The following is a 13,489-nucleotide window of genomic DNA, read 5'->3' as shown; positions in this document are numbered from 1 at the left end:
GCCATCTCTACCTTGCCTACTTCCTGCTCTCAGGTTCCCCCTCTACACACTCATGTAATCTGTCTGTCTCCCCTAGATTGTAAGCTCCTAGGAGCAGGGTCCTCCTCCCCACTGTCTCACAGCCTTCTTCTCTAGCACTTCTATGAGTATGTAGAATTGTGTTGCTAATTGTTACTAGTGCTCTGTTTATAATTTGGTTACTGTATTGTAATGTAATGTTCTGTGTACCCTTTACTGTATGTACGGCGCTGCGGACCACTTGTGGCGCCCTATAAATAAATTGTAATTATAATAATTTCCTGCTATCCAGCTCTGCAAATTTTCCCTGTGTGAACAGATCAGATAATATGTGACTGAGTGGTATTCTACCTGGTAACTATTTAAGCTAACACTTTGACTAAAGGTGCCTACACACTAGAGCAGTGTTTCTCAAACTCGGTCCTCAGAACCCAACACAGGTCACGTTTTCCAGGTCACCTAGCAGGTGCACAGGTGTATTCATTACTCACAGACACATTTTAAAAGAGCAACAGGTGGAGATAATTATTTCGCTTGTGAGTTTGAGAACTTGTGCACTAGACGATGTGCTCATGATCCAATATCGCAAGCTATTTCCCTTGGACTCTCCCCGGCTCTCCAGGACACGATATGGTGCTAAAAAGTGTCCAATCTGACTTCTATCATGCACAAAATCTATCTATTGCACAAAATCATGTATGAGATTGGCAAATCTTGCCTGCAGCAGGCAAGATCTGAAGATGCAATGTACTACCCGTAGGTATGTATATCGGCATCGTGAGTGGACACTCACGATTTGAACATATTTTACACGAATTGTCGTTCCGATGTGTTTAAATCAGGCGAATCATGTAAAATATCGTCTAGTGCAGCGGTGGCCAACCAGCGGCTCTCGAGCCGCATGAGGCTCTTCTTAGCTTCTAATGCGGCTAGTGGCTCGGCAGACCCCCATTGTTACTGGGAATGCTGGTCTCTAAAGCCATCAGAGGCTACAGAAGCCTCTGATCGCTTCAGAGGCCAGCGTTCCCAGTAAAGCAGTGCGCGGGTGACGTCATGACGTCACCCGCGCGTCTGCTGGATCCAGTTAGATCCAGCAGGCGGCAGAAGAAGAAGCAGCAGCGACGGCACGGCGGGACTCGGGAGCCCTGACATCATGGAGCGGTGCCAGCACAAAGGTAAGTTTCTTCATAGGGAGGGGAAGCTAGTGCTGGGGGCATGACTACAGGGAGCATTGCTGAAGGGTATCTGCTACAGAGAGCATTGCTTAATGGGCACAGCTACAGGGGACAGTGCAGAAGGGGCACAACTATTGGGGGGGCAATGCTTAATGGGCACAGCTACAGGGGGCATTGCAGAAGGGGCAACTACTGGGGGCATTGCATAATTGTCACAGTACAGGGGGCATTGCATAAGGGCCACAACTAATGGGGCATTGCTTAATGGGCACAGCTACAGGGGGGATTGTAGAAGGGGCACAACTGCAGAAGGCATTGCATAATTGGCACAGCTACAGGGGCATTGCATAAGGGCCACAACTACTGGGGGCATTGCATATGGGGCACAGCATAATGGGCACTGGCATTCTCAATGTATTTTATGTGGTTCTGGATTTCAATATGTATTTTATGTGAAAGTGGCTATTTCAATGTTTTCTATGTTGCTCTGGCTTTTTCTTTCACTTCAACAGTGAAAAATGTATATTGGGAAGATTATGTAAAATTTTTATTTTTAATGTCCTGGGCATCGCCCCCAGCGTGACTAAAAACGGGGAGTGTAATGCAAGGTCATGCTCCTGCAAATGTCATACCAAAGGCATGCTCACAAAAATGGGGCATGGCCTTGTGAAGGCCACGCCCCTTTTTACCCGAGCACCTACAGCACGCACATGCTATCGGCTCTTTCGATTGACTACACATGTTTTTTGGCTCTTTGCCTCCAACCTGTTGGCCACTCCTGGTCTAGTGTGTAGGCACCTTAAGTTTTTAGTTTAAACTTGGAATGTGCCTCTGCGCTGTTTGGAACTATGACCAACACATCAAAATGCATTACACACTTGCCTAGTGTTCCGTATTGTCCGTGAGACTCCCGAATTACAGGGAGTCTTTCTGGTCTCCCGTGAGAGTAGCCCAGCTTTTCCTATCTGCCCACTTCCCCTGAGACGCGAGCAGTCCTGGGGTTTGATGAAGTGATTCTCATTGCTGCACAATGCTACTAATTGCATCTTTCACCTGGCCCTCCCCCTCCTTCCGGCATCTCCCGAGGGGCCCATGTAGAGTCTGCAAGCATGAAATGCAACCATTAACACTTCATTCAGGAAATGAAAAGATAATGCATCGGCTTTAGTCGAAGGAATTAAATTAAATACTTGAAGATTTAAGTATTTAAGGGGCAGTAACATACATGGCTTACCTCTTCACCCAAGCATTTCACTAATGTCCATTGTTTAAGCTTATTTTGTACTGTAAAGGCAAATGTAAAGCACTTTGAGTCCTTTAGGAGAAAAGCGCTATATAAATAAAATTATTATTATGTATACAATACATGGAAGCTATCACTTACTTGGCTCTTCTAAGTAATACTATAGCTAGAGAAAAGAAGACTCTTTGTTGGGGGCACTCAATTGGTAAATTCGGTAGATGTGTGAAAAAATTTATTATTTAAAGATTAACTTTTAATCTATTCAATTAAAATGATGAACGTTATACACTACAACACATATAACTTACAAGACACATAAGTTCCTAATCAGCAATAAATTGTCAATAAAATATTCAAATAAGAGGGAGATGAATGTGCACGATGCACCTAGTCACATAAGTGTGCGAACCACATCAAAACAAATAAACAGAATGATAACACATGTTTACCATTTGTGACGGCGATAAAGGGGGTAACATCGTGATTTGGACCAAGCTGGAATATACCAAAGAGGCATACCGCCAACTGTTGGACGAGGAATGTTACCAACAAATACTACTTAACCCAATGAACACTTTTAAAGATGTCTACACTAATTTGATTGATAGAGCTTTGGGAAATGGAATCATTACCAAATCAGAGCATACATACTTATGTGTAGAACACCCCAAACTAGCAACCTTCTATCTTCTCCCAAAGGTGCATAAGAATAGCCTTATCCCACCTGGACAACCAATAGTATCAGGTATAGGGAGCCTGGCGGAAAAAGCGAGTATCTTTATCGACTTACATCTACGACAGTTTGTTTTACAGCTCCCCTCATACACCAAAGATACATCGGATGTCCTAAAAAAATTGCATGATGTCAAAACGGAGGATGGCCAAATACTAGCGTCTAGATGTAGAGGCCCTATATACGAGCATTGACCACTCTATGGGAATACAGGCAGTTCAATTTTTCCAGAATATGGAGGGCTAGAATGAGTTCCAAGGCTTCATAATAGAACTATTACACTTCATTTTGCACTATAACTTTTTCACTTTTGATGGAAAATTATTTTTGCAGACCAGAGGGACTGCAATGGGCGCGGCTTGCGCACCAAAGTATGCAAATCTCTATTTGGGATGGTGGGAACAAGAACATGTGTTTAATAAAACCAATGACGCCTATACCCACCATGTCATAGCCTGGTATCGATACATAGACGACATTCTCGTTATATGGGATGGAGAAGAAAAACTTCTGCTTGAATTCATTCATTTTTTGAATAATAATAGTCTCAATTTAAAACTCACGTCCGAAATCAGTGACACCACGATTGCTTTCTTGGACCTCAAAATTTACAAAAACCTGGCTGGTACTATTGAAACTGAACTTTTTAGGAAGAAAACTGCGACCAATAGTATACTCCACCAAACAAGCTCGCATTTTCCACCGACGGTGGAAAATATTTCCAAAGGAGAATTTCTTCGTCTTCGAGGAAACTGCTCAGATCCGATGGTCTTTAAAAATCAGAGCCTAATACTAGCATCTAGACTAAGAGAGAGGGGTTATAGTAATAGGTCCATCAAAAAGCTCTGAAAAATACCAAGTCTATCAACAGTGATGAATTAATTTTCGGATGCAAGAAGACAACGGATATAGGTACATCAGAGACCATTAGATTTGTGGGGGACTTCTGCCAAGAGTGGAGAACCATCAGAAACATCATCCAAAAACATTGGCATGTTCTCCTCTTGGATAGTGATCTGGCTCCTATCTTGGGTGATCAAGTGGCAATGAGTTGGAGACGATCACCCAACTTACGTGATAACCTTACTCAGAGCCACTACAGACGAGCCATTCCCCGACCTCTGTCCATCAAAGGATCCTACCCATGTGGGTCGTGCAAAGCATGTCTCCACATGATAAAGAAGAAAGAGGTTAAGAATAGGTATGGTATTGTAGTTCCAATTAAACAATACATTAATTGTAGAAGTAAGGGAGTGGTATATTGCATCTCATGTGAATGTGGTGCAAGATACGTGGGCATGACCTCAAGGATGCTCAAAGAAAGGATCCTGGAACATCTAGGATCAGTGAGAAATGCCCCCACTGACATAATAAGAATGAAGCAATTAACATCTGTGGCTAGACATTTCCACTACCAACATAAGGGAGGCTTAAGAAACTTCAAAGCCTTTGGTTTGGAAGAAGTGAAATTGGGTATAAGAGGAGGTGATTTGACTAAGGAACTATTAAAGAGAGAAAGTCAATGGACCTTTACTTTGGGGACCCTGGGGGTCATTCAGACCCGCTCGCGAGCGAAGGTCGCTCGCTAGCGGGTTGATGGTGGGCGAATGCGCACGACGGAGGGAACTCCGTCGCGCGCATTGCGCGAGACCCGGCGAGCGACGAGAAATACGTTGCTCGTGGTCTCACACCAAAGGGGGCGTGCTGTCGATGGTGAGTAACAGCACGCCCCCTTTGGTGGGCGTTCTGGGGGCATGGCTGCCAGACGGAGGCGTTCCCATGGGAACCAAAATAGAGCCAAAATCACTCCTGGGCTTGTGGCAGCGAGACCCTACCGCAAGGGTCTCGTCACAAGCCCGATGGTCGCGATGGTCTTGACCATCGCGACTATCATCATGGACGCTCGCATAAGCTGTGGATGGTAACCCACAGCTATGCAAGCGTCCATAAGGCCGCTCCACATTTAAATAGGACGGCCCTGATTCAGAGCGAGCGTTCTGCTCAGAGCGTTCATCTCTGAATCAGGGCCCCTTACGCCAAGTGGTCTTAATGAATATATCAACTTTAGTCCCTTCCTGTGATCCTTCATATGTCTGCCTAATCTGGGATAAGGTTTAACATACCTCTTTGCCTGTTTGTGTTTGTTTTTGTTTGGTCTGTTCTGTTCTGTCTTCCTAGCACACGGGACCATCCATGTGTGTACTCGTGTATACGCTTATGCGTGTCTATATATGTGTGTACATGTATATGCGTATCTGTGCACATGTATATGCATGTGCATGGCGATAGAAGGTTTACCTCCTGTCAACCTGACCACAGTAGGGTCTTTCATCTCTATATACACGTATGTTAATAGTATACGGATAGGGGTATGCTTGTAGCCATACATCTTCTCCCACTACCGTTACTATAAGTACTGTCTGATCTCCTATATTAATATTGGGTTTTTTTTCTCCCCCTCGTTGAACATAGATCTTATAATTGGTAGTCATAAGCTTCTATCTTTCCTCTCATGGTTAATCCAGTCATAATTCATGGTATAATTAACCAATAATGTCCTGTTCCCTTAGACTCAAGTCTGCTGAACGAATTAATACTAATCACATCTCTATACATTCTGGTATGGAGGTTTAGGTTATTTAACTTTGTTTGGTTTCCTAACAAATTTTCCTTGTAACAATAATAATTTTTTATGCTGATGCACTATTAATATTCTTAATAGGCGCTTGTATTTAAATTTGGGAGAGCAAGATGTTTTGACACATTATGTCTCTAGCAATCTATATTCCCCTATTATCAATCATCTGCCTAATTACAATTGTTAGGGCAGGTATTTAATTAGCCCTCCACAAGACTCTTCACTGATGTGAACAAGCCTCGTTCTGGGCGAAACGTACGTCATCATCATCGAATCACGTGATTTGAGCGGCTGGGCACCATCCCGCTGACTCGTGGAAGGGACTTTCCTGACAGTCTGCAGCCGCTCATATATCCGACTTATACCATCTGTCACCATGTGATGTGATCGTCAAGGCACCATCCCGCTGACAACCGGAGAGAGTCCATTTGCCAGCGCGTAACTGCTGGCTCTTGTAACTACCCTGTTAAATAGCTTTATCTCCTTTTTTCACTGCCTCCGGGATTGGCCTACTATAGCCTTCCACTCAGGCATAGATAGTAACTCTGCCTTCTGTTGAGACTTAGAATGCATTCAGAAGCATTATTGTACGATTAGCTCAGCTGACTGACACTTAGCATATTTTGCACTTTGATCTTTTTGCAACATAGTATTTTTTATTACCTATCAGTATACAGCGACGTGGTTTGATATACCGTTTAGTTTATTTACTGTGTATCGATATCTGTGGTCATTACAGATACTGTCAGAATTTCAGAATTTATACACAAATACTCTTTAACCTTTTTTAGCTGACTGACATCCGGCTGATTTGCTATTTGAAATTTTATTTTTATTTTACAGCTGCTGGGATTGTCTCGCTTAATTTATCAACAGTGTATCTATATCTCTTGCCATAATCAACATTGTGATAGATTTGCTATATATATATATATATATATATATATATATATATATGTTTTTCAATATGTTGGCTTAATGATTAATGTTGCCAATACCTTTATGCAGGCAATCTTTCTGCACCCTCTCATCGGTGTACCTACCGCGCCTAGACTGCAATGTCTCTGACATCAGGATAGACGCGGTTTGAGCGCACCGACAGCAGAGGTGCTCTTTACCTTTCTTCCAACCAGTCGCCTGCCCCGTTCTCTCATCCTGTGTCCTCTGTTCTATACAAGACGCAGAGACAGCAGAAACGGGGGAGACAATATCTGGGCCCTCTTTAACTATTCTGTTTTTTTTCAGTTATTATTGCTTGTATCTACATGAACATTACCTAATTTTGCTCTTTGGGTTCCCTGGACTCATATTTGATGACATTTACTTGCTTTTTTCTCCTTTGTAGGTGACACAGTGGTATATATATATATATATATATATATATATATATATATATATACTTTCTACAAATATTCTCAAGTAGATGCGTATTATCCTATATGTTACTATCCACCCTTCATACAGTTGGAACATCCAATACTCTTATATTATATTTGAGCCCTGATTTTTTGGCATTTGCAATTGTGTATCCTACGACATCTACAGTAACCCATTACTATAAAACATTTTTCCATCCAATTATGGTAGGAACTGTTGGTACTCATATGATATCTTATCAGCTGCAGCTTCTCTAACGTATTACATTCTAATCCAGAATTCTGCATTCTGATATATTTTTTGGTCTCCTAACATACTTACTATGTATTGTGTATTTTGCACCTGCTAAAGTTTTCTTACTATGTATAGGCAATAATCGGAGACACGTTTACTTATAATTCTGGAATTATCCTTTGCTATTTGGGTAAAGTACATTGTTGGGGCCAGCGCTTACTCAACATAATTCGCCGTCACAAATGGTAAACATATGTGTTATCATACTGTTTATTTGTTTTGATGTGGTTCGCACATTTATGTGACTAGGTGCATCGTGCACATTCATCTCCCACTTATTTGAATATTTTTTTGACAATTTATTGCTGAATAGGAACTTATGTGTCTTGTAAGTTATATGTGTTGTAGTGTATAACGTTCATCATTTTAATTGAATAGATTAAAAGTTAATTTTTAAATAATCAATTTTTTCACACATCTACCGAATTTACCAATTGAGTGCCCCCAACAAAGAGTCTTCTTTTCTCTAGCCATAGTATTTGTACCTTTCTGACTCAGGGGAGCACCACCAACTCATGACTATTTTCTCTCACAATTTGTGTACAATCATATCTGTAAGTTGGTTTCTCTAAGTTGTACTTTACCGTCCCGTTTGTAACAGGGACCATGCCCTATATCTGATTTTATCCTGTGCGGGCTCCAAACAGTTTGCCTTTTCTCTCTTCTAAGTAATGCCAGTCTATTGAGCCTGAGAAGGTCATACGCCTACATTTTTTGTTGTGCATGGGTTTGTCTGATCAGTCGTTTAATGTGAGACATACAGCTTTGTCATTTTACTATAGAAGTATGCAGCATGTGTGTGAACTACCTGTAATGGAACCATGCAGCACGTTTTCCATATGTGGCTGGAATGCAATGGCCGACACCTGTGCCAGTAGACAGATCCCAAATTCCAACTGCTTGATTATGAAAATAATTATATTTTCTGTCCAGAATGTAAAGTGTAATTCACTGATTGAATGTTATATAAATATATATAATGCAGGGACAGAAGCGTAACTAGACTTTTTCGTGCCCTGTGCCAAAGAGAGCATTGACCCCCCCCCCCCTCCATTTTGTAAATAAGGGCATAAGATCCACCTGAAAAAGGGCCATGGCCTCATGGGGAAAGGCCAGGGGAGAGATAGAGGAGGTCAGAAGATGCTGGGGATAAAATAAGAGGAAGCTACAAGAGAGACTGATAATAAACAGGAAAATTGCTAGGCCCAAACAACGCCTCATGCCCAGTGGTGCCCTGTGCCACGGCACAGGTCGCACCACCCTAGTTACGGCGCTGTGCAGGGAGGTGCAGTCAGGGTAGATAAATAGATATTATGATAATGCAGCTGCTGGCATCAGATTTATACCAGGCACATTTATGTGTAGGTGCCATTTAGAAATACCAGGCACAATATTGCCATTTTTCCATACTAATTGCATTCACTTTTATTGCTTTTGTTGTTTTAATTGGCAAATGCCCTTTGAAGGAGGTTGTATCACATGCTTTTAATATGTTAAAACTAATTTAGACACTCATAAGGTCTCAATGAACATTTCTTGCGTATTAAGCAATAAGCCCTTTCCCTGTCTTGCACTGACTTGCCGTCCTAACCTCACATATCCGAGAGCATAGGCTGGCCGTCTCTCTGGGGGCTACAAGCTCACTACACAGAAATGAGTCGATAAAGGTGACAACAATTAGCAGTCGTTAATGTCCATTGTTTAAAAGGCTCCGACCTAGATTCTGTCAGCATCGTCTCCCCCCACGCTTTGTGTACAACACAACCTGTACAAGTGAATTTGTGTAAGAAATGCATTAACCTTCAGAGTAGCTCAGAGGAAGGAGGGTTGCGAGTGTTTTTGGAGTGGGGGGCGGACTCACATTATTGGCTTCTCACAGCTCTGGATAGAATACAGGAGATGCTGCATGTGTATGTAGTGCTTTCCCTGCTTCATCCCTGCCGTATAGATGACCTGTTGCTGTTTCTCATCACAGGTTGGTTATTGCATGACTAATATCTTAATTTTGTGGATCAGCAAAAGAGCATTCAGTTCTTATTATCTCCCCTGCATGTGTCCAGGAGCACAAGGTATTGCCTGTGCTGCAAATTGCAAAGGATTTTTTGGCTGAGAGAAAGCAGTAATTTTTTTGGGTTTATTTATTGTGCTGTAACCTTGGTGATTTCTGCGTAATGTGAGTGGGGACAATGAGATCTCAGGATATAGTCACTGCAGGCCTGTCATTCTTGTAACTTGTGTTCTTAGAACTTGGGCATGTGCTACAGCTTGTCTTAGTGGGCATTGTCACACCTGCAGTGCTGTGCTGGACTCCTAGGTGTTTAACAGTTACACATTATGCCCGCTGTGCTTTACATAGAGACATGTTTGCGCAGTTAAGTGATCTGGTTATACTGCGCATGTGCAATTTCATTACGGTGGTCGCAGTGTGGACTTGGGCGTAATGTGGCAGCATTTGTGGGAGGGAATGGGGGGTGGCGATTCAAATGCAGGCGTGTCGCAACAGTTTCGGGGACGTGTCTGTGCCTGCGAATGCAAATTCTTAGTAGTGAAGGCTTCCATAGGTTTGTTGAAAACATTGATGCTGCCACCGATGGTGAGTCTGTATATGCAAGTGGCCAGACTTGAGACGCCGCTAGTGGGCATATCAACACAAATCCCGGCGACTGCGACATTCACATATATTCATACAACCGCTGCCTAAGGGATGGCAGCCACGCATGCATTAGCGTCTACCTTTGAATCAGGCCCATTGATTGTGAACCGGTTTATATGACCTCCAATGATGTGTTTAAATTCTATTTTTATGGTATATTTGATTGCAGAGTCCTGAGAGTAATGTCGCTGACACATTTCTAACATAAACCGGTATTGAAATGTCCTTCAGATTATATATAGCTCATAGTCCTGAGTAATAGACGGGGAGTTTTTATGGAAACCCAGCACATGTCGCTGATGCAGCATCATTCAGACCTGACATCCATTGTTCAAATAGTTCTTCCAATCTTTAATCTCTCTGATTAGTTGTACTACAACTCTCAAGGTGACAGAAGATGTTGGGTATCATAATAGACCATTGGTATAACAACGGCATCCTAGTGTTTTTCCCTCATCAGGGGCACAGCTTCTCATGTGTACTGTAATAACTTGCTCACCACGATTGCTGGTCCTTTGTCACGATTCCTGTGTTCTCAGCAAAGGCCGTTGTTGCTAAGCGTTTCCCCTACAATAAAGCCAATTCTGTGTGGGGATTGGAAGCATTACTTAGAAACCGGACATGAAGTGCCAAATATTTAACTTAATGAATCAAGCAGTGCCCACTGTCAGAAAGAGGACAATTTGCTTTTCCTGTAACGTAGACCTACAGCCCCTCATTTATTTGTTGTGTGATTTGTACTGCAAAACATCTAACATACAAGATGGCATATAAAGTCTATTTAGCTGTTTACACTGTAGATTTACATACACCTAGAATTGTGTAACATAAACGTTCTCTCCCAGTAGTGTGTGTGTGTGTGTGTGTGTGTGTGTGTATATATATCATACTTGCCGACTCTCTTTGATTGTCAGGGAGACTCCCTGAAATAGTAGCAATCTCCTGACTCCCTGAAGAGTCTGACAATCTCCCTGATTGCACCTTATACTCCCATTATGAAGTTGTTATATAAAAAAAACAAAAAACATATATATATATATATATATATATATATACACATTCAAATGGGATCATTAGTATCATTTCCCTGCATTGGTTATAAGGCACGATGATCCCTATGGCTACATGCATTTTCTGAAAAGTATCAGTGTGTTTTCATTAACAAGTAGATCTTACTAACTGCTTTAAGGCTCATTTACATTTGGATATAAGTCAGGTTTATGACACGCCCCCTCAGATGTAGCAGTACACGCCCACTTTACCGCCGTGCTCATAGGTGGTGCTTTCACAATCTCCCTGAAATGCTGTTTAAAAAGTAGGCAAGTATGATATATATACATACATATATTCCCCTCACAAGCCTGTATTTGTTTGATTAATCACACACAATTTTAGTTTTACACTTTTATGACAACCACAAGAGCCATTTGTTGCACTCAATGAAGCCATTTGTCCAATCAGACTGACTATCATGCACTAGCATTGATTATATTGATTATCTACTGCAATGGTCCATAATGGAATCACAATCAATAAATACAAAACTCTGCAACACATAAATATGGAATCTCTCAGAAATGTTATTTTCATAAATCACCATTTATCTTTGAATATAAAGTAAAACAAGAAAGAATTGTAAAAAGTAAACCTCTAGGGGATAAAGGGCCTGATTCAGAGCTAAACGCTCTGACCAGAGTGCTCGCTCTGAATCAGGGCCCTCCTACCTTTTTTTGGAGCGTCCTCATAGACGCTCGCATAGCTGTGGCTAACCACCCACAGCTATAGTGAGCGTCCATGATGATGGTCGCGATGGTCTTGACCATCGCGACCATTGGGCTTGCGACGGAGACCCTGCGGTAGGGTCTCGCTGCCGCAAGCCCTGGAGTGATTTTGGCTCTATCAGAGCCAAAATCACTCCCACTGACATCAGTAGTGATGTCATTGGGGCCGGCTTCAGACGGTAGGCGTTCCCATGGGAACGCCTCCGTCTGGCAGGCACTCCCCCGGCACGCACACCAAAGGGGGGGCGTGCTGTCAATCAACATCGACAGCACGCCCCCTTTGGTGCGAGACCCGGAGCGACAGCTTGTCTGTCGCAGTCCGGGTCTCGCGCATGCGCACGACGGAGCTCCCTCCGTCGTGCGCATGCACAGTGGGGAACATCGACCCGCTTGCGAGCGTACTGCCGCTCGCGAGTGGGTCTGCATGACCCCCAAACTTCCTTCATATAACATTGTGTTATTGATACAATGAATTGGGGATAAGCAACACAATTTACACATAGAAATAACTTCATTACAAAAAACTTCAAAAAGGAAAATCAACATAAAAAAGGCAAGATATTTAGCAAAGATTTTAGTAAATAAAGTAAGCCTCCGTCCCAGTGCATTTGCTGGGAAAGGAAGCCAACTTCCGGGTTTGTTTTAATATACATCTTTGAATCAGGGTGGGTGAGACCCAAACTCCCAGCCAACCTCAGCCTCCATAACTCAATATATTAACAGTTATGAGCGCACTTCAGCCCTTTTATCTTTAGGACAAGTAATGAAAAATATCATCCGAATGACCCTGAGGTGTCCTTTCATATAACAATGTCCAGAGAATGTATAAGCCAAAAATACAGCCACACTGAGATAGGTCAAATTTGAAAACTGGAAATACTTGCATATAAGAAGAGCAAATCCAACAGCTAGCATATCCCTATTCTTCTTGGTATACGTGACTCTCGGCCGCCTCCTTGTAGGTAAGCTTCAGCGTCTGCCACTTATAGAAAATCAACAAAGGATGAGCCATTAAAAATTTGCAGTCTGGCTGGGTATAGTAGTGCGAACTGTCTGTTTTGTTGAATTAATTTAGAGCATAGCGGAGAGAACTCTTTTCTGGCTTTTGTAAGCTCTGAGGAATAGTCCTGAAACAAGAAAAGCTTGTGGCTCTCCCATGTTATGGTGCGCTGTTTCTGGGAGGCCATCCAGAAAGCCTATTTATGCAAAAAATTGAGGCATCTGAAGAACACTGCCCGTGGACGTGCTCCGTCATGTTGTCGTCTGGCACCCACTCTACGAGCGCGTTTAATTACCAGATCTACAACTTGATCCCGAATTTGCAGTGTATCAGGCAGAGTGTTTTTCAAGAAATCAAAGAGATCTAGACCTCTAACTGTTTCAGGCAGGCCAATTAATCTAAGATTATTTCTTCGTGACCTGTTCTCTAGGTCATCTAGTTTATTCCATATTTGATTATGAGATTTAGTAGAGGTTGTCACTACCTTCTTCATTTCAGACACATCCTGGGCGGGATTTACTAAGGTTGCGGTGACCATTCCGCCAGTCACCGCAACCTTACTAATCGCATATGTACT

The 13,489-nt window shown here is 42.4% G+C and overlaps 1 protein-coding gene across 5 annotated transcripts in view; it reads left to right on the top strand.

The window, feature by feature from the left end:
- APBB2 (amyloid beta precursor protein binding family B member 2) overlaps positions 1–13,489 on the top strand; it is a 431,323-nt gene that overhangs the window by 359,732 nt on the left and 58,102 nt on the right. Inside the window, exon 1 of one of the 5 annotated variants that reach the window (XM_088450567.1) lies at positions 9,396–9,453. The exons of the other annotated variants lie outside the window; for them this stretch is intronic. The gene's annotated coding sequence lies outside the window, so the exon portion shown is untranslated. Of the gene's footprint in view, positions 1–9,395; positions 9,454–13,489 lie in introns of those variants that run through there. 5 annotated transcript variants of the gene reach the window in all.

This window comes from Taudactylus pleione, unplaced genomic scaffold (assembly GCF_031769625.1).
Source record: "Taudactylus pleione unplaced genomic scaffold, aTauple2 ptg000519l, whole genome shotgun sequence".
Classification (NCBI taxonomy): Eukaryota; Metazoa; Chordata; class Amphibia; order Anura; family Myobatrachidae; genus Taudactylus; species Taudactylus pleione.
The sequence above is the reverse complement of the archived record's forward strand: the minus strand, read 5'-3'. Positions and strand labels throughout refer to the sequence as shown.